This window comes from Primulina huaijiensis, chromosome 12, assembly GCF_012295235.1.
Source record: "Primulina huaijiensis isolate GDHJ02 chromosome 12, ASM1229523v2, whole genome shotgun sequence".
Taxonomy (NCBI): domain Eukaryota; kingdom Viridiplantae; phylum Streptophyta; class Magnoliopsida; order Lamiales; family Gesneriaceae; genus Primulina; species Primulina huaijiensis.
This window is the reverse complement of record NC_133317.1, coordinates 19,268,605-19,294,012: the sequence shown is the minus strand read 5'-3', so window position 1 is coordinate 19,294,012 and position 25,408 is coordinate 19,268,605. Positions and strand designations below refer to the sequence as shown.

The window sequence follows — 25,408 nt, the reverse complement described above, 5'->3', positions numbered from 1 at the left end:
ATAATATATTTATGCACATAGTATATGTGAATGTAAAATTGTATTAATATATATTTATATACTTTATATGGCCGGAGATATAAAGATGTGTATATAAATATATCATGCATTATCAAAAGTTGATTAATATATGATATAATTACTTGAAAATTTAATTAATGAAAATAAAGAGTTCTAAAGACAATAGGAATCCTAGTAACATAGGATTTGTGTATTTTAATAAATATGTTATCAAAGGTTGATAATAACACACATAACACAATACAAGAAAATTTCTCCTCTACTCCCTTACAAACTATTTGGCATCTCAAAATTTTTGAGAAAAGATTTCGGTCAAGACCTTCTCAGCGCCCCTGCACCGACTTCGAATTTGTGAAATACAAAGTGTAAAAAGAATATTCGTGCTCCCTCCTAACTCAAAAACATAATGTGCGGAAAAAGTATGGTCCTTGGGTTAGAGTGCACACATCCAGCTCCGCCTACTCAGTTTTCGGCACCTCCAGTTTCCTCAACAATATGCTCACCTGCATCATTCATACCTAGTGAGCCTAAAGACTCAGCACACCTAAATCATTAAAACAAGTACATATACATAACATGCAACAGTGAAAAGTAATGTAAATAACATACATTTCATGATCTTAAAAGCATGAACTTAAACATATCGTGTCCAAAACATGTCTCATCATATCAACATATACGTGGTCATTTTCTTTATTTGAATTCAGATCATTAGTTGTGACTTTCGTATCAGCTCTAATCGATGGATTCATCTACGTATAACTGTGGTATCTGGCGGCGGGGACATCAACGACAGTTTTACCCATCCACTGAGCCTTGGCCTTACATGTTCTAGTTCGTGTTCGTGTTCATATTAGTCACAACCAACTTTCATCCTTCAAAACATATCATCATATTCATCACTTATAAAAATAATTCATATACGTAAATTAATAATTCATATACGTAAATTTTCTTAAAATCAAGCATGCATCGTATTTTTCATATTTCCATAAAAAGTTGTGTTCATGGTAACATATACATTTAAAACATGTAATTTAGTGATAAGGAAGCTGCCAGGATTGCTAACTCGACCCGGGTGTAAAATGACCAATTTGCTCCTGGAAACACTAATTGACCATTTTACCCTTGGACCTCAAAATTTTTACCCGAAGCCAACCCAACTCCTCAAAACACCTCGAAACACATTAATAATCATTTCCTAGACGTAACCTCGAGCCCGTGTCATAACTTATACGATTCATTTTAAAACTTGGACCGAGGTCCTAATTTTAACCCAAATCAACCTGAACCTTAATCAAACTTTTACCAACTTAAATTATGACTCGAACCTACATGACCAGCCCTTAAAAAACTTATTTCCTACCACCTAAGGCCCTTGTAAAAGGCCGAACAGCTGCTGGAATTTTTCTGCCAAAGGATACGCGAGCCTCCAATACACGGCCCTAACCTCAAACTTCGTGTGTCCAGCCCCTAGCCATATGTTCTAGGACCAGGACCACACCTACGTGACCCAGCCTGGACCATCTACCAATAGCCATGCACACAGGAATGCGGTATAGCCCGAAACAACCCAAAAACCGATTACCAACTATACTCAACCCTCTTCGATCTACTCCAACTCGTGACCAGCCATGTATATGCCACACTAGACCGTGCCTCGAACCTACCAGGGTCAGATTGATATCCTTGAGTAGCCCTTGCACGGCCACACCCCACATGACAACCAACCGAGCCAATGAAGACCCTAAACCTAGGAGGTTCAATCGCGCCTTCATCCAACTACCCCAACCTACTCTTAACCTTCAAAGACCTCTCTCTAGACACTGTTTGCATCCCATAAACCTCTATCCCGACAGCCCCTTACAAGAAAATCATGAAAATTTGAGTTATAAACAACAAGGTATGCATATTTCATGACAAAATCGAATAAAACTTACACCACTTGATAAATCGAATGCTTCTCATGCAAAAACATATAAAAAAAGTATATTGATCTGAATGATGTAAAGAAATGAGATATAGGTGTGCCTTTGCGTTATTATGCTCGAAAACCTTTCTACCAACGCGTAGAACTTGCACCGGAGGGACGGGGAAGGAGCTTTATGAAAAACTTTGAGAATTTCGAAGGTGGATGCTGGTGTTAAACGAAAATGCTGCTGGAGAAATTGGGAAGGGGGCGGCTAAGTGCTTAAGAAGTAGGTTTAGGGTTTAGGTGTAATATTAAGTGTAAATGGGCCATGGTTTAAAAATAATGAGGTTTAAAAGGGTTTTACGCCTATTATGTAATAAAATAGTCCCATCGAGCCCAAAAACTCTCCCGAAAAATATTTCTTTCAGGTACGATTTTTGAAAATATTGCCAGAACCCTCCAAAAGTCTCTCGACTTGCTAAAATTTGCGTACCTGTTTAAAATATGATCCGGCAAGTAAAAATACCCCACCAAGGTCTATTTTCAAAAATCTCACTAAATTACACCATATATTAATAATTATTTAATAAAAAATATTTTTCCTTAATTATTCTAAGTCTACATTCCTCGTTCGAGCTCGAAAAGCTGCTAAAAGCCCTTGTGCATGAAACTTTAATAAACCATGAAATGAAACACATACTCATGCAATAATCATGCATTAAAATAATTAAACATGTATTTTAGTAAAACCCTAGATTGCATGCAATCGGGTTACATAGTTCGAATTTCCTAGACCTTACAATTCCTCCCCCTTTATAAAGAATTTCATCCTTGAAATTTAAAACATACTAAATAACTCCAGGTAGCGACTCCTAATCTCGGTCTTAGTCTCCCAAGTAGCCTCCTCCTCGGAATGATTCAGCCACTTGACCTTGACCATGATCACCTTTTTCCGGAGTCTCCTCTCCTACCTATCAAAAATCTAAGTAGGTTTTTTCTCGAATGACAGGTTTGGCGTCAGCTGCAGTGACTCATAATTCAGCACATGCGAAGGGTTCGACATGTACTTCTGTAGCAACGAGACGTGGAACACATTATGAACTCCCGTCAAATTCGGCGGTAATGCAACTTTGTAAGCTATTGTCCCAACTTTCTCGAGAATCTCGAATGGTCCTATGAATCTAGAACTGAGTTTGCCCTTCTTTCCGAATTTCATCACACCCTTCATCGCTGCGACCTTCACGAATACATGATCGCCCATTGCAAACTCTAGATCCTTGCGCCGCTGATCTGCAAAACTCTTTTGTTGGCTCTGAGCGGTCTTCATCCTTGTTGGAACATTTCATGTCCGCAATCTTGATTTTGATGTTAACAAAACTTGTTTTATTTCTAACAAATTTACCTAAGTGCGCAGAAAGTTGAAACTGATCAGGCTTCGAACTTATCAGTTTCCAAGCCAAAACTGAAGCTATTGAGACGCAAGCTGAAAGCACCAACTGATGGCCCAAACTGAACCAGTCCAATTGAAATATCAAAGAACAGTTCAGTTGATAGGAAGTTCAGCAGAAGACCTTCAGGAACCCAACCATCTGATGAATATTTCAGCTGATTTCACCACATTCGTTCAAGACCAGTTCAACTGACTAGTAAAAAGCATCAGTTAGGAGCCAATCAGCTTGCAGAACACGACAAGCTTATCTAAGTGGAATCCAGCTGTGCACAAGGGGACAAAAGAAAATGTCCGGTCAAAAGACAATAATGAACGTTGCAGCAGAGATTAAAGTCGAGACCAGAATGTCGATCAGAAAGGAAAAGACACAAATATCGAGGAACAGATTCAAACTACAACAGAAATATTTGATGAGTCTTGATGAATGATCACATAGCTCCAATAAATACAAGATCAAGACCATCAACAAAGTGTGTGAAGATCAGTAAAGGAGAGAAAAATATGGCAAGCCATCAGCTTAATTTAAAAGCAAAATTCTCAGTGTGTGAGAAAACTTTCGTGTTATATTCATAGATCAGTTCTCACACACGCACACACCATCACTCACATATACACAGAGAACAGAGCATATTGAAAAGATAAGTGAATCTTTCACAAAGATAATAAAATTGTGTATGTAGTCTTTGCATATGAAATATTAAACAATATGCTGATTGTGAGGTGCTGCCTACAATCGTGAGTGCTAGGAGTTCAGTTAGACAGTAGCGTAAGTCCTAGGCTGAGTGGTTTGTACAAAAGTGTTGTATAAATCAAAGTCTTCTAGTGGATCCTACCCGATGTGGTAGAAGGGATGACGTAGGAGCAGCTGAAATCTCCAAACATCCGTAAACATATCTTTTGTATTTAAATGTTTAACATTTGTTTTTAAACTGACTTGGTCAGTTCGAGCTAATATCAGTTCAGTTCTCACCATAACTGAACTGATACAAGCAAGAATTGATCCCCCTTATTTCAGTTAATCAGTTTACACAAGCTAGAAGCTTTAAACTAATCAGCTTTCTTAACGAAAGATTACTTCGAGTATTATCCGCATGGTTTGAACACCAAACTCTATTTAATTCATCGGTGCTTACATTCTTAGAACACGAGCTATTGCAACTCATTGAAAATATTGTGTTTGAAGCAGCTCATTGAGAATATTGTGTTTGAGGCACCTCACAATTAGTTTCCTTTTGATTGTCAGTTTCTTCATCAAGTCTTTGGTTCTGGCCTTCTTCACAGATTTGGGAGCTGCCATCATCCCAATCTCCTGTTTGATTTTATTGAATTTTTCAGGTGAGATGTCCAGCTTTGTCTTTGGTGGCTGAACATTTTTGGCGTTGAACGCCTTGAACTTAGATGACTTCTCGGTTGAGTCATCCACCAGACCAGAATGTTTCAGCAAATAGCTGAGCGGCAAAGCGAAATCATTTGACTGCTTTGAAGATTAAACCATATTCTTCATAATGTTGAAAATAATGGTAGACCAGTTCAATCTTCTTCCATTCATTATTGCTATCATGACTTGGAATTTTTCAAGGGTGAGGGCAACAAATAAACCTGCCTTGGTGAGAACATCCTTGGAAGCAATATCTGCCAGCAGTTGTATTTCTGGCTTCACTTCTTTTTTGGGATCATACACCTTGATTTTCCTCCCATCTGTAGACAACAAAGTATGCATCTCTTCAATATCAGATGGTTTTATCTCAGATAAGTGAGATAAACCATCAGTTGGCAATTGAAATAGGTTGCTGAAAGAGTCTTCATCAACGATCAGCGACTGATTATTGACAGTCATGACGATCTTGCCGTTAGCGTAAATGATACTGTTGGCATAAATCTGTTGGATATCCTTCGGATATATCACTTGGGTTGCCAACCCTAAGAATTTCTTCAGTCCAGCAGAGTCCAAATTTTGAAATACGCTCCTTATAGCTTCATTAGAAACAGCTAATCGAAATCGATAGCCACAACGTTGAGGAAAAATGCTGGGATTTGACTTGCCATTTGCATTGATTTTTTTGCAAAGAAGATTGCTCTGAGAGTTTGTATGTTCGAAAGTTTGAAAAGAGTAAAGTGAACTGAATGAGAGCGGCACTATTTTTAATGTTTGTGACTATTCAAATTTGGGACATGTGGCAGTCAGAGATTTATTTGAATAAGGACGCGTGTACTTCATATGAATTTTGAAATAAAGTCGATTGTACTGATAGGGATAAAAGTTCCAATTAAAATTCAATGAATATCATAATTAGTGAAATATTTGAAAGTCACAAAATTTATTGTGGAACTTCAACTGAATCGATAATCAGTTAACGTATATGATAAGATCAGTTAGGTCGAGAACTAAATGATCATACCAAACTTGAACCATAGCTTATTAACACCTAACCATATCTTATACAACCAAAATCAAGTCAATTAAAACTCTTGAACAAGCCTATAGCAACCACTGAATTTTCTGCCCTTAGTTTTGAAACCCTAGCCTCACAATCCTTGCACCCATCGGCCTCAACCCTTAACCAACAAGACCAGCCCCTAGGTGACCTTCCTAGGACCAAGACTGTGCCTTGGACGAGCTACTAGACCAGACCGAATGAACTATACCCTTGCAGCCCTCAAAACCATCTCTTAGGAGTCTCACGCGTCCAAGCCTCACGCCACAGCCCATTGCCTTCGCACCAGCCCTCATGTGAGCACCTAGGACCTTGACTAGCCTCTCTGAGGACCCTTAAAATATGCCCCTATAGCAGCTAAGAGCCGTGCCCTACTAGGAAGCCTTGGCCGAAAACCTTAGCCCTTAAAACACAAATTTTCGTTCCATCCTTCTACCCTATGTGGGCAGCCCTTATCTATGCATCTATGCACCCTTGACATGTTGGAAAAGCATCCCTTCAAGTAACTCTACCATGGCAGCCCCTTTGTGCGTCATAAGCAAGAGTTTTAAAAGATGAAAACTCTAGTTTTTTTTTTTCATATTATGCCATAAAAACGAAAATATACAAACTTTATCATGTTTTTCATGCAATAATTTTTCAAAACATATAATATCGTATGAAAGATGAGTGAAAGAAGATTAAGGCGTGCCATTACGTATTGTACGCACGAAAAATGATTTGTAATGCGAGAGACGTTGACGGAGAGACGGGAGATGAAAGCTTGTTGCGTTTTTCTTCAAAACTTGTGTGACTTTCCTTTGAAAAACTTGTGGTGTGGGTGTGTTTGTGTGCTGATGGAGATTCCTAGTATTTTGATGTGTGCGTGTGTGTAATTGTGTAATGGTTAGGGTTTTTGGTGCCTTGTTTTAAATAAATAATAAGATGCAAGTTTTAAGCACAATAACATAGGTATAATAGGCCCATTAGATAGTAATTAAAATATTATATTTAGGAGAGTTTTCGAAAATATTAGCCGAGTTCCCAAAAAATCATTATTATTGTCAAAAATCGATTACCGGTTTAAAATACGACTCGGCGAGTAAAAACACCTCAAAATACCTCATTTTAGAAAATAATAAATAAAATATATTATATATTAAATAATTAAAAATAATCATTTAATAAAATATTTTTCCCTTCGTGGTCCTCGGTCTCTGTTCCTCGATCACGTCTCGAATACCCATTTAAAACACAGTTTTATGCATTCTAGTAGAGAATTACATTTTAAACATGTAAACATACCTACCATAATTAATTCATACATTTAAAACAACTTAATTAGTCAATTTTTATTTTTCCTAGATTTGCATTCAGTTGGATTACGTTATCGCATTTTGGACCTTACAGTATCTACTCGACCTGATATTATATTTGCACTGAGTGTTGCAAACAGATATCAATTGAATCTCTGTCCATTGTATTGGAAAGTCGTGAAGGACATTCTTAAGTACTTTAGAAGAACTAAGAATTTGTTCTTGGTTTACTGGAGTGACTGATTATAGCTTCCAATCAAATGTGGATGATTCGAAATCAACCTCTGGATTTATATTCGAGGTCAATGACGGTGCTTTCTCTTAGAAGAGTTCCAAGAAAGACACCATAGTGGATTCAACAACTGAGGCCAAATACATAGCTGCATCGGCTACAGCAAAGGAAGGGATTTGGATGAGTAATTTCGTTCAAGATGTGGGTGTCATTCCTCAAACAGATGATCAAGTACCGACCTACTGTGACAACACCGGTGCTATTGTGCAAGCAAAGGAACCGATGTCTCATCAGCAATCCAAATATATATGAGGAAGTTTCACATAATTCGAGATATTGTGGGATAAGGAAACAAATCAGTAGAGATAGTCCTCTCTACAGATAATGTTGTTGATCTACTGACGAAGCCCCATCTGCGTGAATGGACATCTCCATGCCCTTGCCGATGAAACATGGCGTTTACACCACAAATGCTAGTCTCGAGCTCGATCGACCTTTATCCTTGTTTTATGCGGCTGAATCGACTAGGAACCTGTTTAGAATATACGGTACGCTTCCTAATGAATTTCATGATCTTACGTTGGGACGCAAACCTCATGTTACCTATTGTATATTCAAAGACTTTATCTATGCAGCTTGCATGGGTATATACAGATAAAGTTTAGTGCCATAATCGAATAAAATCGTAAAATATTATTAAAATAAAGATTGTTTTACATTAGAGTCAATAAAAGCCCTAGCCACAAGTTGGCTTGTCGGGCACTTACTCTAACAATCTCCCACTTGCCCTATAGCTAACTACCCATAGATCTTAGACCTATTGCTTTGCGATGCTTCTCAAACAATGGTCCTGGTAGGAGCTTCGTCAGCGGATCAGCAACGTTCTCTGCAAGGGCGACTCTCTCAACCATAATGTCTCCTCTTCCCACAATCTCCCGGATTATGTGGAACATCATCAGTATATGTAACGTACCGTACTTTTACTACTTAAAATTTGCGGAAAAATTAAAAATTTTCTTAAATATAAACATCCATACGATCGTCAACTCATCGTTCATAAAAATATCTTTGGAATCATCCATCACCAATAAAAATTTTGTTAAAAGAAAAGCTTGTTCAAAACATCTCGCATCAAAACATAAAATCAGAGTAAATTTAAACTTGCATAAAAATATTAAAAATGACGTGGGCGGTCCTCGGGTTTAGCCTCCCGCTCAGTCCAAGCCTGCTCCTTGGTCGCCACCTCCTGTCTCCTCATAGACATCCTCACCTGCATCGATCAAGTCTAGTGAGTCTAAAGACTCAACACGTATAAACTGGAATAGCAAGTAATACATAATAAAACCACATGCAACTTTAAAATAGGACATACATATTTGAAACTTGAACTTGCAAAATGAACTTGAACATACGTACGTACATAATTAGACGTGCCGTCAACATAAACTTTCTTAACATGCTTGCATACTTGAACATACATAAATTCATCATTTTTTCGTAGAGGCATGATTCAAAGCAAGTGACCCATACATAATAAACGCCTGATCAGGCTAAACCACAGTACTGAGCTGACAGGGACGTATCCACTGCCACATACATGAGATCCCCGTTCATAATTTAACGGGCGGATTGGTCCCCGTTCATAATTTAACGCTTTCCAATCCTAAACATAATTTGGTCACAAGACATTTAGCATACCTAAAAAACTTAAAATATTTTCTTGCACGTCATACATACTTACTTGGCGTTGAGGGATTCGTTGGACTTCGATCGGGGCCTTTGCTGCTGCACGTACTAACATGAAACTGCATACTTAACTTCCATAGCTTAGACTTACTTATCATGGTTACTCTCAAGCTCAATCATTTCTTAGGACATTCTACAATTTCCCCTGACTCGACCTTGATAATCCTTGCACTAAACCATGATATCAAACCTCAAAGCAAACATTAAACTTTTCCCAAAACTGTGAGTACACGGACCCCATTACCGGGTCCGTCTAAGTGCGGTGGAAAGAATACTCGGAAAGAAGAAGGGGCACGGACCCCGTGCTAGGGTCCGTGTAGGGGTCCGGGTGGCTTCGCGAATTTTGACAACGAAAAGAAACAAAGTCACTGACCCCGTGTCAGGGTCCGGGTAGACATCCGTGTAGGCACTGGAAAAATACACTAAGTGAAACACAAAGGCACGGACCCCGTGCCCGCATCCGTGTAGGGGTCCGTGTAGCTACTGTGAACGCGTACCTACGAGAATTCATGTGCTTGTGGCTTTCTCTTCCTATTTCGATCACCCAACCGTGACTCGACACCTCGAGACCCGTCCTAGGACGTCACGACATTGTACCAAGCCCAAGTAAACCATTATAATTGTTCCCAAGTGTGACAATCAACAACTAACGACACAACTCGAAGTTCGACACCATTTTCTTCCTCGACTCTTGATTCAACTTGGGGCCTAACGACACGAAAAGAGACACCAAAAATCATCCCAACATCGAACTAAACATACCTAGATGCTGCAACGATAACCCGTCGATTCCCAACGAAGCCTGCAACAAATAAACTTCAAGAACGCATCAACATCGTAATTTACTGAAAAACGCAGTTTGAGAAGTCCCACAAAAAATGCCATAACTCACTCAATTTTTGTCCAAATAACTCAAATTTTATATCAAATCGAAGGTATCCAAAAGTTCTACATTTTTTGTATTGAAAGTTTTCTCAAACTCTTGACTTATAATTCGCAGTTTTAAGAAGAACAGTAAAAACGTGATGTAGATCTAAAAATTTTCCTTCAAAATCGATCCAATCAATTGTCCACTCAAACTATGAACATCATACATGAATTTTACGCATAAAATAACGCAACACATAATATGACATGATCGACGCAGCAAAAGAGAGATTATACGTGCCTTTTTGATGATAAACTTTACCGAAACGGCGATACCGAAGCGGAGAAAGAAGCGAGGTTAATCCGGGACGAACGTCGCTCGATTTTTCCTTGCAACAAACTCATGAAAATTGGCTGGAAATATAAAGAGGAGTGGGCGGCTGCTCATGGGAAGGAGAACACTAGGTTTTCTTTCTTTTAAAAATCTGAAAATAACAAGTGTATGTGTGTGTTGTGTGTTTTACGTGAGAAGTGTGTGTAAAAGAGTGTGTGTGTGTGAGTTTAGTGGAATTAGGGAATTAAAATATTGCTTAATTATAAATTGACCCCTAATTAAAATTTAATAAAACACTAACTAAAATACTAACTCCTCACAAAATAATAGCTTCTTAAAATTTGAAATAACATACACAATTGCTAACTTTAAAAGTTTCAAAATTCTAAAATCATTAAACAAATAATTTAGGCTTTAAAATGCTAAACTCAATAAATTATTTAAAATGCCCCCATCCTAACTTAAAATAAAATACCATCTTTTAAAATTGTCAAAAATCGTCGTCGGTCTCTTCTCCTCGATCCCGCATCAAATAATCGCCTGAAACATGAAACTCGAAAAACATTTTAACGTGCATCACATAAACATAAATAATTTGAAATAATGCATTTAAATAAGTCATGCATGGCTAAAGCTCATTTTAAATTTAAATGAATGATTAACAATTTAAATAATGCATGAGATTTACGTGTACTGATTTCGGGCTCTACAGTTCCTCCCCCACTTATATAAATTTCGTCCTCGAATTTAAATCTTACCGAACAACTACGGTTAACGAATCCTCATATCTCCTTCAGTCTCCCAAGTGGCTTCTTCCACCGATTGGTTTAGCCACCGGACTTTGACCAACTTGATCACCTTGTTCCGAAGTCTCCGCTCCTGTCTGTATAGGATTTGGACAGGTCTTTCCTTATATGACATATCTGGAGCTAACTGCAACGGCTCAGAACTCAAAACGTGCGAAGGATTTGCTAGGTACTTCCTCAGCATCGAGACGTGGAACACATTGTGTACACCGACCAAATTCGGCGTTAAGGCTACACGATAAGCTAGTGTCCCAACCCTGTCAAGAATCTCGAACAGTCCAATAAACCTCGGACTAAGCTTGCCTCTCTTCCCAAATCTCATAACACCCTTCATGGGTGCTATCTTCACAAAAACGTGATCACCTACGGCACCCTCTATATCCTTTCTCCTCTTGTCAACTTAACTCTTTTGGCGACTCTGGACGGTCTTCATCCTATCTCGGATCTTGACCACCACATCTGCAGTCTGCTGAACTATCTCTGGCCCAAGCTCTGCTCTCTTTCCGACTTCATCCCAATGAATCGGCGATCTGCACTTACTTCCGTACAATGCCTCGTAGGGAGCCATACCTATAGATGCTTGGTAACTGTTGTTGTATGTAAACTCCACTAGAGGTAGCTTAGATTCCCAAGTCCCTTGGAAATCGATCATACAGGCTCGCAATAAGTCCTCTAAAATCTGAATCACTCGCTCAGACTGGCCATCTGTCTGCGGGTGAAAAGCTGTACTGAATAGCAACTTTGTCCCCATGGCTGGATGCAAACTCTTCCAAAAGGATGAAGTAAACCCCAAAATATACAATATCGATCTTCTGCTTAAATAATAAAACTTTCTTAGCATAAAACACATGCTTAAGCTATTTCCTTTCCAGTTACGTTATAGTTGAGGCCTAATTTACTTAAAGCTTCCTCATTGGAACGAATGCCACATTTTGACGTATCCTCAATACTTAATTCATTCTAACGTATAAAGATTAATGAGTTTCCCACTGTTAATGATGGACTAACTCTAACAAATTAACTTCATTTAAAACCCATAGAATTCTATAATCCTCATATAAAAATTTTAGATTTTCTTACTCGATAAAAATCTTAATATTCGATCATTTGTAACTTATGTTGAATACAACTAATTCCATTTTGTTTTTATTTCACCCAATATCCCCGTATGAACACCTATTTCATAACTTGAAATTAAAACTTACACAACCCAAGTAGTCTTAGATAACCTAATTCCAGTACTCATATCCACTTAATCCTAAGTTTCTTAATGACTTACAAAGGTTCCTAAAGACAAGGTGCCTGATAGGGCCCCTTGCCCTGCCTATTGACCTCAATGTCTCTCTGGTCCTGCTCTGCCGCCAAAACTCTCGACACGGCAACTGCATAAGTCGTAGGACCAGCAACCCTGACATCACGGCGCAAGATCGGCCGCAACCCATCAATAAAATGCCTCAACTTCTCTCGGGCATCATTCGCAATCGGGGGTACGAAGTGACACCCCCTCTCGAATTTCCTCACGAACTCAGATACGCTGCTGTCTCCCTGAATCAACGCCACAAACTCTCTAGTCAGTCTGGATCGTACTTCCTCAGTGAAGTACTTGGAGTAAAAGACCTCCTTAAAGCCATTCCATGACAGAGTCTGCAGATTCACCGACACGGACGCGCTCTCCTACCATAGCCTAGCGTCCCCTCGATGGACTTAATCCATCCTTCTGCTATCATCGGGTCAGTAGTCCTCGAGAACTCTTTAGGATCCATCCTCCTAAACCTCTCGTAAACTGCTTCGATCTGGGCCTCGACCCTGTATCCACTGTAGCTTGGTTCCCCGCAAACTGTGCGAAGAACTGAGTCATCCCTGCAAGCATCTGAGCTTGCATATCTGGCGGTGGACGAGGAGGAGTAACCCTCTCCCCATCACGGGCTTCCCTATTCTTATCGCCTGCTCCACGACTAACCAAACGTCTAGGAGGCATACTGTTCCAACATTTCCCCACCACGTAAACCCAATATGCATGAACATAATACTAATATCATAAGATGCACGTAATTTGAATTTAAATATGCACTTGCTGAAATCATAACTTGATGCTTACTACATGAAATGATTTAAAACTTTAAAACTTACAGACTTGAGGTGTGACTTCGTGAGCTTCTTGCAACCGGCAGTAGGCATAACCCTTTACAAGAACACCGCTCTGATACCAACTGTGACGTACCGTACTTTTTCTACTTAAAATTTGCGGAAAAATTAAAAATTTTCTTAAATATAAACATCCATACGGTCGTCAACTCATCGTTCATAAAAATATCTTTGAAATCATCCATCACCAATAAAAATTTTGTTAAAAGAAAAGCTTGTTCAAAACATCTCGCATCAAAACATAAAATCAGAGTAAATTTAAACTTGCATAAAAATATTAAAAATGATGTGGGCGGTCATCGGGTTTAGCCTCCCGCTCAGTCCAAGCCTGCTCCTTGGTCGCCACCTCCTGTCTCCTCATAGACATCCTCACCTGCATCGATCAAGTCTAGTGAGTCTAAAGACTCAACACGTATAAACTGGAATAACAAGTAATACATAATAAAACCACATGCAACTTTAAAATAGGACATACATACTTGAAACTTGAACTTGCAAAATGAACTTGAACATACGTACGTACATAATTAGACGTGCCGTCAACATAAACTTTCTTAACATGCTTGCATACTTGAAAATACATAAATTCATCATTTTTTCGTAGAGGCATGATTCAAAGCAAGTGACCCATACATAATAAACGCCTGATCAGACTAAACCACAGTACTGGGCTGACATGGACGTATCCACTGCCACATACATGAGATCCCCGTTCATAATTTAACGGGCTGATTGGTCTCCGTTCATATTTTAACGCTTTCCAATCACGATCTAAACCCGTTCATAATTTAACTGGCGGATTGATCCCCGTTCATAATTTAACGCTTTCTAATCCTAAACATAATTTGGTCACAAGACATTTAGCATACCTCAAAAACTTAAAATATTTTCTTGCACGTCATACATACTTACTTGGCGTTGAGGGATTCGTTGGACTTCGATCGGGGCCGTCGCTGCTGCACGTACTAACATGAAACTGCATACTTAACTTGCATAGCTTAGACGTACTTATCATGGTTACTCTCAAGCTCAATCATTGCTTAGGACATTCTAAAATTTCCCCTGACTCGACCTTGATAATCCTTGCACTAAACCATGACATCAAACCTCAAAGCAAACATTAAACTTTTCCCAAAAACGTGAGTACACGGACCCCGTTACCGGGTCCGTATACGGGTCCGTCTAAGTGCGGTGGAAAGAATACACGGAAAGAAGAAGGGGCACGGACCCCGTGTCAAGGTCCGGGTAGACATTCGTGTAGGCATTGGAAAAATACACTAAGTGAAACACAAAGGCACGGACCCCGTGCCCTCATCCGTGTAGGGGTCCGTGTAGCTACTGTGAACGCGTACCTACGAGAATTCATGTGCTTATGGCTTCCTCTTCCTATTTCGATCACCCAACCGTGACCCGACACCTCGAGACCCGTCCTAGGACGTTACGACATTGTACCAAACCCAAGTAAACCATTATAATTGTTCCCAAGTGTGACAATCAACAACTAACGACACAACTCGAAGTTCGAAACCATTTTCTTCCTCGACTCTTGATTCAACTTGGTGCCTAACGACACGAAAAGAGACACCAAAAATCATCCCAACATCAAACTAAACATACCTAGACGCTACAACGATCACCCGTCGATTCCCAACGAAGCCTGCAACAAATAAATTTCAAGAACGCATCAACATCGTAATTTACTGAAAAACACAGTTTGAGCAGTCCCACAAAAAATGCCATAACTCACTCAATTTTTGTCCAAATAACTCGAATTTTATATCAAATCGAAGGTATCTAAAAGTTCTACATTTTTTGTATTGAAAGTTTTCTCAAAATCTCGACTTATAATTCGCAGTTTTAAGAAGAACAGTAAAAACGTGATTTAGATCTAAAAATTTTCCTTCAAAATCGATCTAATCAATTGTCCACTCAAACTATGAACATCATACATGAATTTTACGCATAAAATAACGCAACGCATATCGACGCAGCAAAAGAGAGATTATACGTGCCTTTTTGATGATAAACTTTACCGAAACCGCGATACCGAAGCGGAGAAAGAAGCGAGGTTAATCCGGGACGAACGTGACTCGATTTTTCCTTGCAACCAACTCATGAAAATTGGCTGGAAATATAAAGAAGAGTGGGAGGCTGCTCATGGGACGGAGAACCCTAGGTTTTCTTTCTTTTAAAAATCTGAAAATAACAAGTGTATGTGTGTGTTTTACGTGAGAAGTGTGTGTAAAAGTGTGTGTGTGTGTGTGAGTTTAGTGGAATTAGGGGATTAAAATATTGCTTAATTAAAAATTGACCCCTAATTAAAAGTTAATAAAACACTAACTAAAATACTAACTCCTCACAAAATAATAGCATCTTAAAATTTGAAATAACATACATAATTGCTAACTTTAAAAGTTTCAAAATTCTAAAATCATTAAACAAATAATTTAGGCTTTAAAATGCTAAACTAAATAAATTATTTAAAATGCCCCCATCCTAATTTAAAATAAAATACCATCTTTTAAAATTGTCAAAAATCGTCCCCGGTCTCTTCTCCTCGATCCCGCATCGAATAATCGCCTGAAACATGAAACTCGAAAAACATTTTAACGTGCATCACATAAACATAAATAATTTGAAATAATGCATTTAAATAAGTCATGCATGGCTAAAGCTCATTTTAAATTTAAATGAATGATTTAATGATTTAAATAATGCATGAGATTTACGTGTACTGATTTCGGGCACTACAGTATATGTTTGGATCGCTGATGAGACCTCGGTTCCTTTTGCTTGCACAGCGGCACCGATGTTGTCACAGTAGACCAGGACTGGATCAACTTTTTGAGGAATGACGCCCAACTCTTGGATGAAATTCCTCATCCAAACACCCTCTTTTGTTGCAGCCGATGCAGTTATGTATTCGGCCTCAGTGGTTGAATCCGCTGTGGTGTCTTGCTTGGAACTATTCCAAGAGACAGCACCACCATTGAGCTTGAATACAAATCCAGAGGTCGATTTTGAATCATCCGCATCTGATTGGAAGCTAGAATCAGTGTAGCCTTCCAATTTTAGTTCTACACTCCCGTATACCAAGAACAAATTTTTAGTTCTTCTCAAGTACTTAAGAATGTCCTTTACTGCTTTCCAATGCAGTAGATCGGGATTAGACTTATATAGGCTTGCAACACTCAGTGCATATGCAATATCAGGTCGAGTAGATATCATACCATACATAATACTGCCTATGGCAGACGCATATGGAATGTGGCTCATGGTTTCTATCTCTTCATCAGTCTTAGGGCACATAGACTTGGATAGATTCACACCATGAGACATTGGGAGATATCATCTCATGGACTCTTCCATAGATAATCTCTTCAGTATGGTATCGATATACGTGGATTGGGTGAGCCCTAGCATCCTTTCGATCTATCCCTATAGATCTGTATTCCTAATACATATGATGATTAGCCCATATCCTTCATGGAGAACTTACCAGCTAATCATACTTTAGCTGACTGCAACATCCCTACATCATTCCCAACGAGTAGCATGTTATCAACATAAAGTACTAGGAATGTCACTGCACTCCCACTAATCTTCTTGTATACACAAGGTTTCTCAGGATTTTGGCAAAATCAAACTCTTTGATAGTGTTGTCAAATATGAGGTTCCAGCTCATTGATGCCTGTTTGAGTCCATAAATAGATCTTTGAAGTTTGCATACTTTATGCTCACTTCCTACTGATGTGAATCCTTCAGGTTGAGACATGTTAATCTCTTCCTTAATCTCCCATTAAGGAACGCTGTCTTCACATCCATCTACCATATTTCATAGTCATATCATGCTGCTATGGCTAGCAGTATCCTAAGACTTGAACATTGCCAGTGGAGAAAAGGTTTTCTCATAGTCAACACCTTGTCTTTGAGTATATCCTTTTGCTACCAATCTAGCTTTGAAGGTCACCACCTTCCCATCCACTCCAAGTTTCCTTTTGTAAATTCATTTGCATTCTATGAGAACAATTCCCTCAGGTGGATCTACTAAGGACCATATTTGATTCGAATACATGGAGTTCATCTTTGACTGCATGACTTCAAGCCATTTAGATGAATCGGCATCAGACAATGCTTCCTTGAAATTTCTTGGATCACATCCAGGAATGGGCTCAACTTGGACCTTTTCAAGAAGCAGGCTCAACCTATTAGGCGGCCTCGGGATCCATTCGGATATTCTAGGAGCTTGTGTTTCTTTGATTGGCTGTTGGGGTGTGGGTTCTGCTATTTGTGGGCTTTCCCATACATATCTCATATGGAGTTTTATTCACTGCCTTTGTATGGACTTGATTCAACAATCTCGCCGCTGTTTCAAGCGCATATCCCCAAAGGGATGGCGACAACTCAGTGAATCCCATCATAGATCGAACCATGCCCATCTCGTCCGATTACAACGTTCTGACACACCATACAACTGGGGTGTGGCAGGCGGAGTCCACTGTAACAGAATCTCATTCTCTTTAAGGTAGTCTTGAAACTCAGTACTCAAGTATTCTTCACCTCGATCTAATCGTAGTGTTTTAATACTTTTTCCTAACTGTTTCTTTACTTCTGCTCTGAATTCTTTGAACTTTTCAAAGTTTCAGACTTGTATTTCATCAAATACTCATACTCAAACCTTGAATGGTCATCGGTAAAGGTGATGAAGTAGGAATGACCATATCTCATGCTAACACTTAGCGGGCCACACACATCTATTTGGATCAAATCCAACAGATTATGTGCACGTTCCACTTTCCCTAGGAAATGGGCCTTGGTCATTTTTCTTTTCAGACAGGACTCACATGTCTCTTAGAGAGTTTATGTCTAACGAGTCAAACATACCCTCTCCCACTAGCTTGTGCATCCTTATTTGGGAAATATGTCCTAGCCCAACGCGCCACAAATGTGCTTGATTTAGACTATCTTGTTTTCTTTTGTTTGTCGTTGTTGAAACCTAGTTTACTTGGACATTCACTTATCATTGCCAAAACATTTCTGACTCAGATAATTTCTTATGTTCAGACTTCTTGCAGTGAAGCAAACATGTTCTAACTTATCGGGTTTTGTCGAATTCCAGGCCCACCACCTTCTCAATAGACCCAATCATACTTACACCATGCTCGTGGGCAAGAGCCATATCTTACATGCGTGTAGTCATGTGTTCCTTGAAAGTGGTGTGCATCATTATACGATTTCATGCACTATGCAACTCTTGCATGTGTATTTGAATGTCAACAGCATTCATATTTCCTCAAACTGTCTCTACAGTTCATTTGACATAGAAGCGAGAATATAACACTTTAACTTGAATACTATGGTCCCACCATCTTGCATGTTTTATCAGTTCAGCAAGACTAACATTAGTGTGAATGCTATTTTCTCCGAATTTAGAACAATTTTCCCAGCCAATCTTGAAAATTAGTGTTTGGTTAGCTTGTTTTAATAACATATATGAATTACGCGACGAAATCATAAATATACTGATATGGAAACAGAATAAACGTTACAGACTATTTTAAAATATTTTGTAAGACGTAAAATATGGACTTTTGTTTTTACGAATTGCCTCCCACTATTTTGACATTTTCACCACCCTCTGATGACAAACGAGAAATCCAATTTCCTTAGTGAGTACGCAAGTCCCAATTGCGAAATCCGAATAATATCAGCCAATCATAACTTCCAAAAGGTAGTGCCCAATTGCAACTCCTTGCAACCCTTTCGTAATTTTGCCTCACGTTTGAGGAGGGTCCAATAATATGATCCATTTTCTCTTCACTTGTCGAGCCCGCCCTATCAATATTGAACCTTAATGGACGGTCGCCATGAGATCACCCAGTAATATGAGCCGAAGTCATGGGAGTTCCACGTAGTTTACATCAAATATGTCAGTGGAAGTCATAGCTTTCCGACGTCCAAGCCTCCCCAATAATATGAGCCAGACACTGACCGCGGGTAGCGTTCATGATGCAACCACCGTTGATGGAAGGCAAAGAATTATTAAACTTTCTTTTAATTATCCTTTTAATGGGCTTGATTTAAATTTTGGATCTCATCCAAAATGAGGGATTTTAATTTTAAAAATTTGTCTCATCATTAATTTTAAAACTCGTGCCATGATAGTTTGTATGATTGTCGGATTCATGCAACTCTTGTTATTATTATATAATAATGCACATACTGATTATTTATAATATATCACATACATCACAAATAATAATAAAGGATGATTGATAATCGATAGCTAATTGATCCGTACGAGCCGCATACGGATCCATGTCCATAACCTAGGGAAATGCAGGGATGCAAATGCAACTATTACATAAGCTTCCAAAATTTACATGTCTTCGATCTTCAAAACTCTTTTCGAGGATTTCGGGTCCACCGTCTTCAAATCTTGTTCTCCCACTAAATCTAATATTTACATTAAATTTCCATGGCATATTGGGATACAAAATTCAGGGGTGGGAACGGGCCATAAACCAAGCCCACTTTATAATTATCAAATAATTAAAAAATTACAACATGTAAAAAATCCTAACATACACCTAACACATTGGTCATGGCTCTTGATCATCCTTTTAACATATAATATCATATATTATATAAATCCGATAATATCACACATTATCAATAAATCGTATATCTCGTAAATTATCACTAATCGCCATAATTATCAAATTAAATAAACACTTTTATTTAATTACAAATAATTAAATTCCTTGTAAAACACCTTTTACCATAAATAATTAAAATCATATTTCAATATTTATTTTGTAAGAAATTGATTTTATAAAAATTATTGTAGGGGTAAAATCGTCTGTATTTTCATAAAATATCAGTTTAACCCAAACTTTTAAAAAATAAAAAATCGCCTCCGAGCACGAACAATTCAAGCCCACGACCCAGCACGGTGCCCGAGACGTTCCCGGACACCCGCCCGTGTCGTCCGCCCGCTGCCCGATCCGATCGGGCGCTGGCGAGCTGTGCGCCCAGGCGCGCAGGCCCGTGCTCGCGCCGCGCGGCTGCTCGGAACAGTTTCAGGCAGACCCAAATTATTATTATTTTTTTTTCAAAAACAGATTTTTCAAAAATAATTTTTAGGGGCGTTTTTCAGAAAAATTCTTACGCGGTTAGAAATAATAAAGTCAACAAAAATAAATTAAAACACACGATTGAGAATAACTTGGCTCTGATACCACTGTTGGGACATCGTGTTCTCGCACCCAAGATGCAGCGGAAGTTTAAAAAATTGTTCTTGGGCGTCGTGTGTTTAAAAACATTCATAGGGTGTTCTAAGAATTATACCTTTGCGTTCTTAACGCTGGACTCCAAACTATTCCGGTGTTTAGGCGGATATAGCCCTTCTTGTAATTTCCTACGAACGTCCTTCCTTTGATCACCTAATTAGGTCCACGATTGAAAACTATATTCCTCGCTTGGATTGCACTAGAAATCACAAACGATTTTGCGTTGAGACTGTGACGTCCGAATTTCCAAAATTTGAAGACGGTGCGGCACGGCGACGCGGCGTGGAAGCAACAAAAGTAGGCCGAAATAGTTTTTCCCAAATCTTGTGTTGGCCGAGATCCTTTTTCAAAGTGGGAAATTAATTGATTCATAATCAAAAATTAAGAAAGCTAATCAAATCATTAATCCATAATTAATTTCATGACTTGATTGCTTTAACTCATCATGGCCATGACTTCAAAGATGGAGGAGAGAAAAGCTTTGTTTTGTGTGAAAAATTCATCACCCAACAATGAACCCTAATGGTGTATTTATAGCATGAGACTCCTAATCTAATTAGGAGTCCATCTCCCATAAAGACTCTAATAATTTCATTATATTTAAACTCCCACATAATTAATATATAATGTATTTATTAACCTTTAAGAATACATTATATAATAATATCATATACACATATTTTATATCATCATATAAAATATATACATGTATGTGTATATTAAATTAAATAACTATTATTTAATTTATAACCTAACTCTTTGGTTAATTTAATTCTATACTCTTCTAGAATATTAATGGGAATTTGTGCATATTGGTAGTCACCACTACTAGCACAATAATTTAATTAGTAAATTTTAAATTCGCTAAAAAAATGATTACGAACTCATTATAACCCCGAACGACGATCCGAGAGCGTCGATGTACCAAGGATACAAATCTTGTTCATATAATGAAAATCGAAAATTTCGAATATCAAAATTTTCATTTACCAAATTTGGAACTTACCATATATGGTAGCTGCTAGTTTTAGTGAACTCCTTCACAAAACAGGCATTCCACTCTCCTTCCTTATTTAGCAATCATGCTAACTTCCACTTCTTCCGTCCTATGGAACCAGCTCATAAACTCCTTCATAAGCTTCTTTTTTGATCTCCATCAAACTATAGTCGCCAAATTCCAACTCCTTGAAATTTGACTATCTCAACGGGAACACAGAATCCGATACTCGTGTGACCCTCAATGGTTCAGGGATACAGCTAGTCATGGGTTCACATCTCCATGTGATTCAGAATAACATTTTTTCTCATTCGGGTTTACCCTACTTAACCCCATTCTTTTCATCAACTCCTTGATCAAGAATGTCAGAACTCATTTCTGATTGCACCCATCGGATCATGGTAAGAGCGTCTAGTAGCATCGCCCCATGATCCCCTAGGTATCACTGATAGTGCCTGCAAGAACCTTTAGTCATGGTTAGCGTACAGTACGGTCCCTTTAACACATATATCCCGATCTAATCTGCAACTATTGGTATATCGAGAGTTCCATATGAATTCGATAACGATGCGATTTATCTTTGAGTACTAATAGTGGCATGGTACGTGCAACTAAGAAAACACCTTTCCCTAAAGCACATTTCTTGCTCTGGCCAGAGACTCCTTGCACTATTAACTCATCAGATCACATAGGATATCGTCACCCGTAGGCGAACGGTGAATCCCCGACTACAATACATTTGCTCCTACGTATTTCGAAACTGTACCCAATCTCGCCACCTGATGACCCTCGATGGAGTCGGTAAACGGATCAAAGTGCATGCTAGTATGTATAGCCCCTACATTGTCTCGGGTCAAAGGACTAATGGTGTACAACCATAACTTCGGACTATTCCACTCGATAAGTGGGAACCACTTGGAAAGTCCGAGGGAGGGTTGTTCAGTGGATCATCATATGATCACCCATCTGCGTGAATGGACATGGTGTACAACCATAACTTCGGACTATGCGTTTACACCACAAATGCTAGTCTCGAGCTCGAGCGACCTTTATCCTTATTTTAGGCTGCTGAATCGACTAGCAACCTGTTTAGAATATACGGTACGCTTCCTAATGAGTTTCATGATCTTACGTTGGGACGTAGACCTCATGTTACCTGTTTTATATTCAAGGACTTTATCTATGCAGCTTGCATGGGTGTACAGATAAATTATAATGCCATAATCAAATAAAATCTTAAAATATTATTAAAATAAAGATTGTTTTACATTAGAGTAAATAAAAGCCCTTGCCACAAGTTGGCTTGCCGGGTACCTACTCTAACACATAGTTGACCAGCATATAGCTGTTGAATCATATTGCGCGGTTTGTAAAGAAGCTTTCGAGTTGGGAAGTGAAGCTCGCCAAATGCCCTGCAACCATTTGTACCATCAAGATTGAATTTTACTGTGGCTTACTTTGAAAAACTCATGTCCCGTTTGTAGGCATGAGTTGCCCACAAAAAACGAGAATAATAAAGGTAATCTGGATGCAAGTGAAGTGGATAGAGCTGTGAGTGAGGTGGGGAATGATGATGAGAGGGTAGGACTGACGACATGGAGATTACCAGGTGGAGGGTTTGCTGTGGGGAGGTTTTCTGGTGGGAGAAGATGTGGTGAAAGGGAGTTACCAATGGTTTACACGGAAATGGATGGTGGTTTCAATAGCAATGGTGTTCCGAGGAGAATCTGGTGGGGTTCTAGAGGGAATGTATCAAGGGAGAGGAGTGGGTTGATGAGGTTCTTCAATAATTTGTTTGCTTGTTTTGGTCGAAGGGGGTCAGCCAACTCTAATGCTAGTTTGGATTCTATGACGAGTCGAAGAAGTGGCTTGTTGCCTTCGATTTTGATCTCCTCATCCAGTCAGCACAGAAGATGGGGTTTGGAAGTTGATGATCGGAATGATAGGAGATGGTGATATCTTGAGTTTGATTTCAAACACATATTTTTTATGGGCACATTATGAAGGCTAGTCGTAAACTGTCTATTGTTCAATTGTATTAAGAGAAGTTATATGAGTGAAACTGGACAATATATCGGAGCATGAATAATGTGCCCGGACTAATGTATCAAAATATTGCATTTGAAGTTAGCAGTTCTTTCCTTGGTAATTGTCCTAAACATATTTTCACATTGTAGTTGCTTTCTAATTCTAGATAATATATGTTCCATACGTAATTTTTGTCATCCAGCATTGCCTTTGAAGCTTTCTAATGATATGTAATATCTGTTTTATATGTAATTTTTGCCATCTAAGCCTGTCTTTGAAGCTTTCCATTGTTAGGTGATATTTGTTTCATCTGTTACTTCTACCTTCTTACTCTGGATCATAGTTGTAATTGTAGGACCTCTTTTGGTGAGCTTTTTTATATTGAAGTTATAGAGTAGTTTTATGCCAAAAAAAAAACAAACGCTTTTTTATCTCTGATAAAGTTCTATGGCTACATTCTATTGTGTCCGTATATGTAACAACCACAACTTGTGCAAGGGCACCCTCTGGTGCAGTTTATTGCATGCAAAATAGAGATTTTGGGAAATTTCACTATGATAAGACGGTATCTTGAATGTGCCTCTCAGCAGCTCAATAATTTATTGTCCATCGACTCATCGCACCCTGGAGGTGGCATGGGAGATGTTGATGGGCCAAAGCTTCTAGCAGATACACGTTTTCTCATATATTTTTCCCGGGTAGGTATTTATTCAGCTTCTTATTTTAGATATTGGACATAAGTATTCTGATACAATTGTGGTTAAGTTTTGATCAGCTTAAAGCTCTTGAAAAACTTTAATGGGTCAGAAACATAATCGTTTTGTTTCAGCTTTTTTTTTCGTGCTTCCGAACTGAATCGCCCTAGGGTTTATCTTTCTTCATGTTCTGGCTTCGAGTTCACTGCATGAGAAGTGGGGTTGGCCTATGTTACCTGTAAGGTCCAAAATACAATAACGTAATTATTTAATATATGATATATTTTATTTGTTATTTTCGAAAATAAGGTCTTTTGAGATGTTTTTACGCTCCGAGTCGTATTTTAAATCGGTAATCAATTTTTGACGAAAATAAGGACTATTTGGAAACTCTACTAATATTTTCGAAAACTTTTCTACACGAAATAATTTACATACTATCTATTGGGTCTATTATAGTAAGGTTATTGGGCCTAGCTTGTCACCATAATATTTTATATCTTATAGTAAGGATATTCGGCCTAGCTTGTCACCATAATATTTTATATCAAAACAAGGCTTCTAAACCCTAATTTTCTACTCACACAACTCATGTACACATCACTTAGAGACCTAGGGTTTGCTCTCCACTATACAAAGCCACACGCATCCCACGTTTTTGAGGCTTTGCACGTGATTTTGAGAGGAAATTTCAGCAAGTTCTCCCTTGTCTCTTCGCCAACGTTCCTACGCATCAAGAGTTATATTTTTGTACGTGAATCATGCCAAGACACTCCTTAATCTTTCCTTGCTCATCGTTCATACCATAATATATGTGATTAAGTATTCTTGCATGAAAAATATGATACCCTTCTTATATTTTCGTTTTTATGGCAATATATGATCAAACTTTGATTTTCATGGTTTTAAATTCATGATATTGATGCACAAAGGGGCTTCCATAGTAGGACCATTAGAAGGGATGAATTTTAGAGGGTTTAGGGACCCCTAGATGCATGATTAAGGGATTGAAATAGGGATGGAAGGGTTGCACGTTTTAAGGACCAAAGGGGCAAGGGTTGGCAGTTTTTAAAGAAAATAAGGAAAGGGACGCGCAAGGTGCTGTCCAGGAGAGGGGCTGGGCTCATGAGGGTGAATAGCATTGAGCCATGGT

At 38.6% G+C, this 25,408-nt stretch overlaps 1 pseudogene; it reads left to right on the top strand.

The window, feature by feature from the left end:
• The first annotated feature begins 6,543 nt into the window (after positions 1-6,543).
• On the top strand, positions 6,544-23,822 carry LOC140989468 (probable E3 ubiquitin-protein ligase RHC2A; annotated as a pseudogene).
• Positions 23,823-25,408: the final 1,586 nt, after the last annotated feature.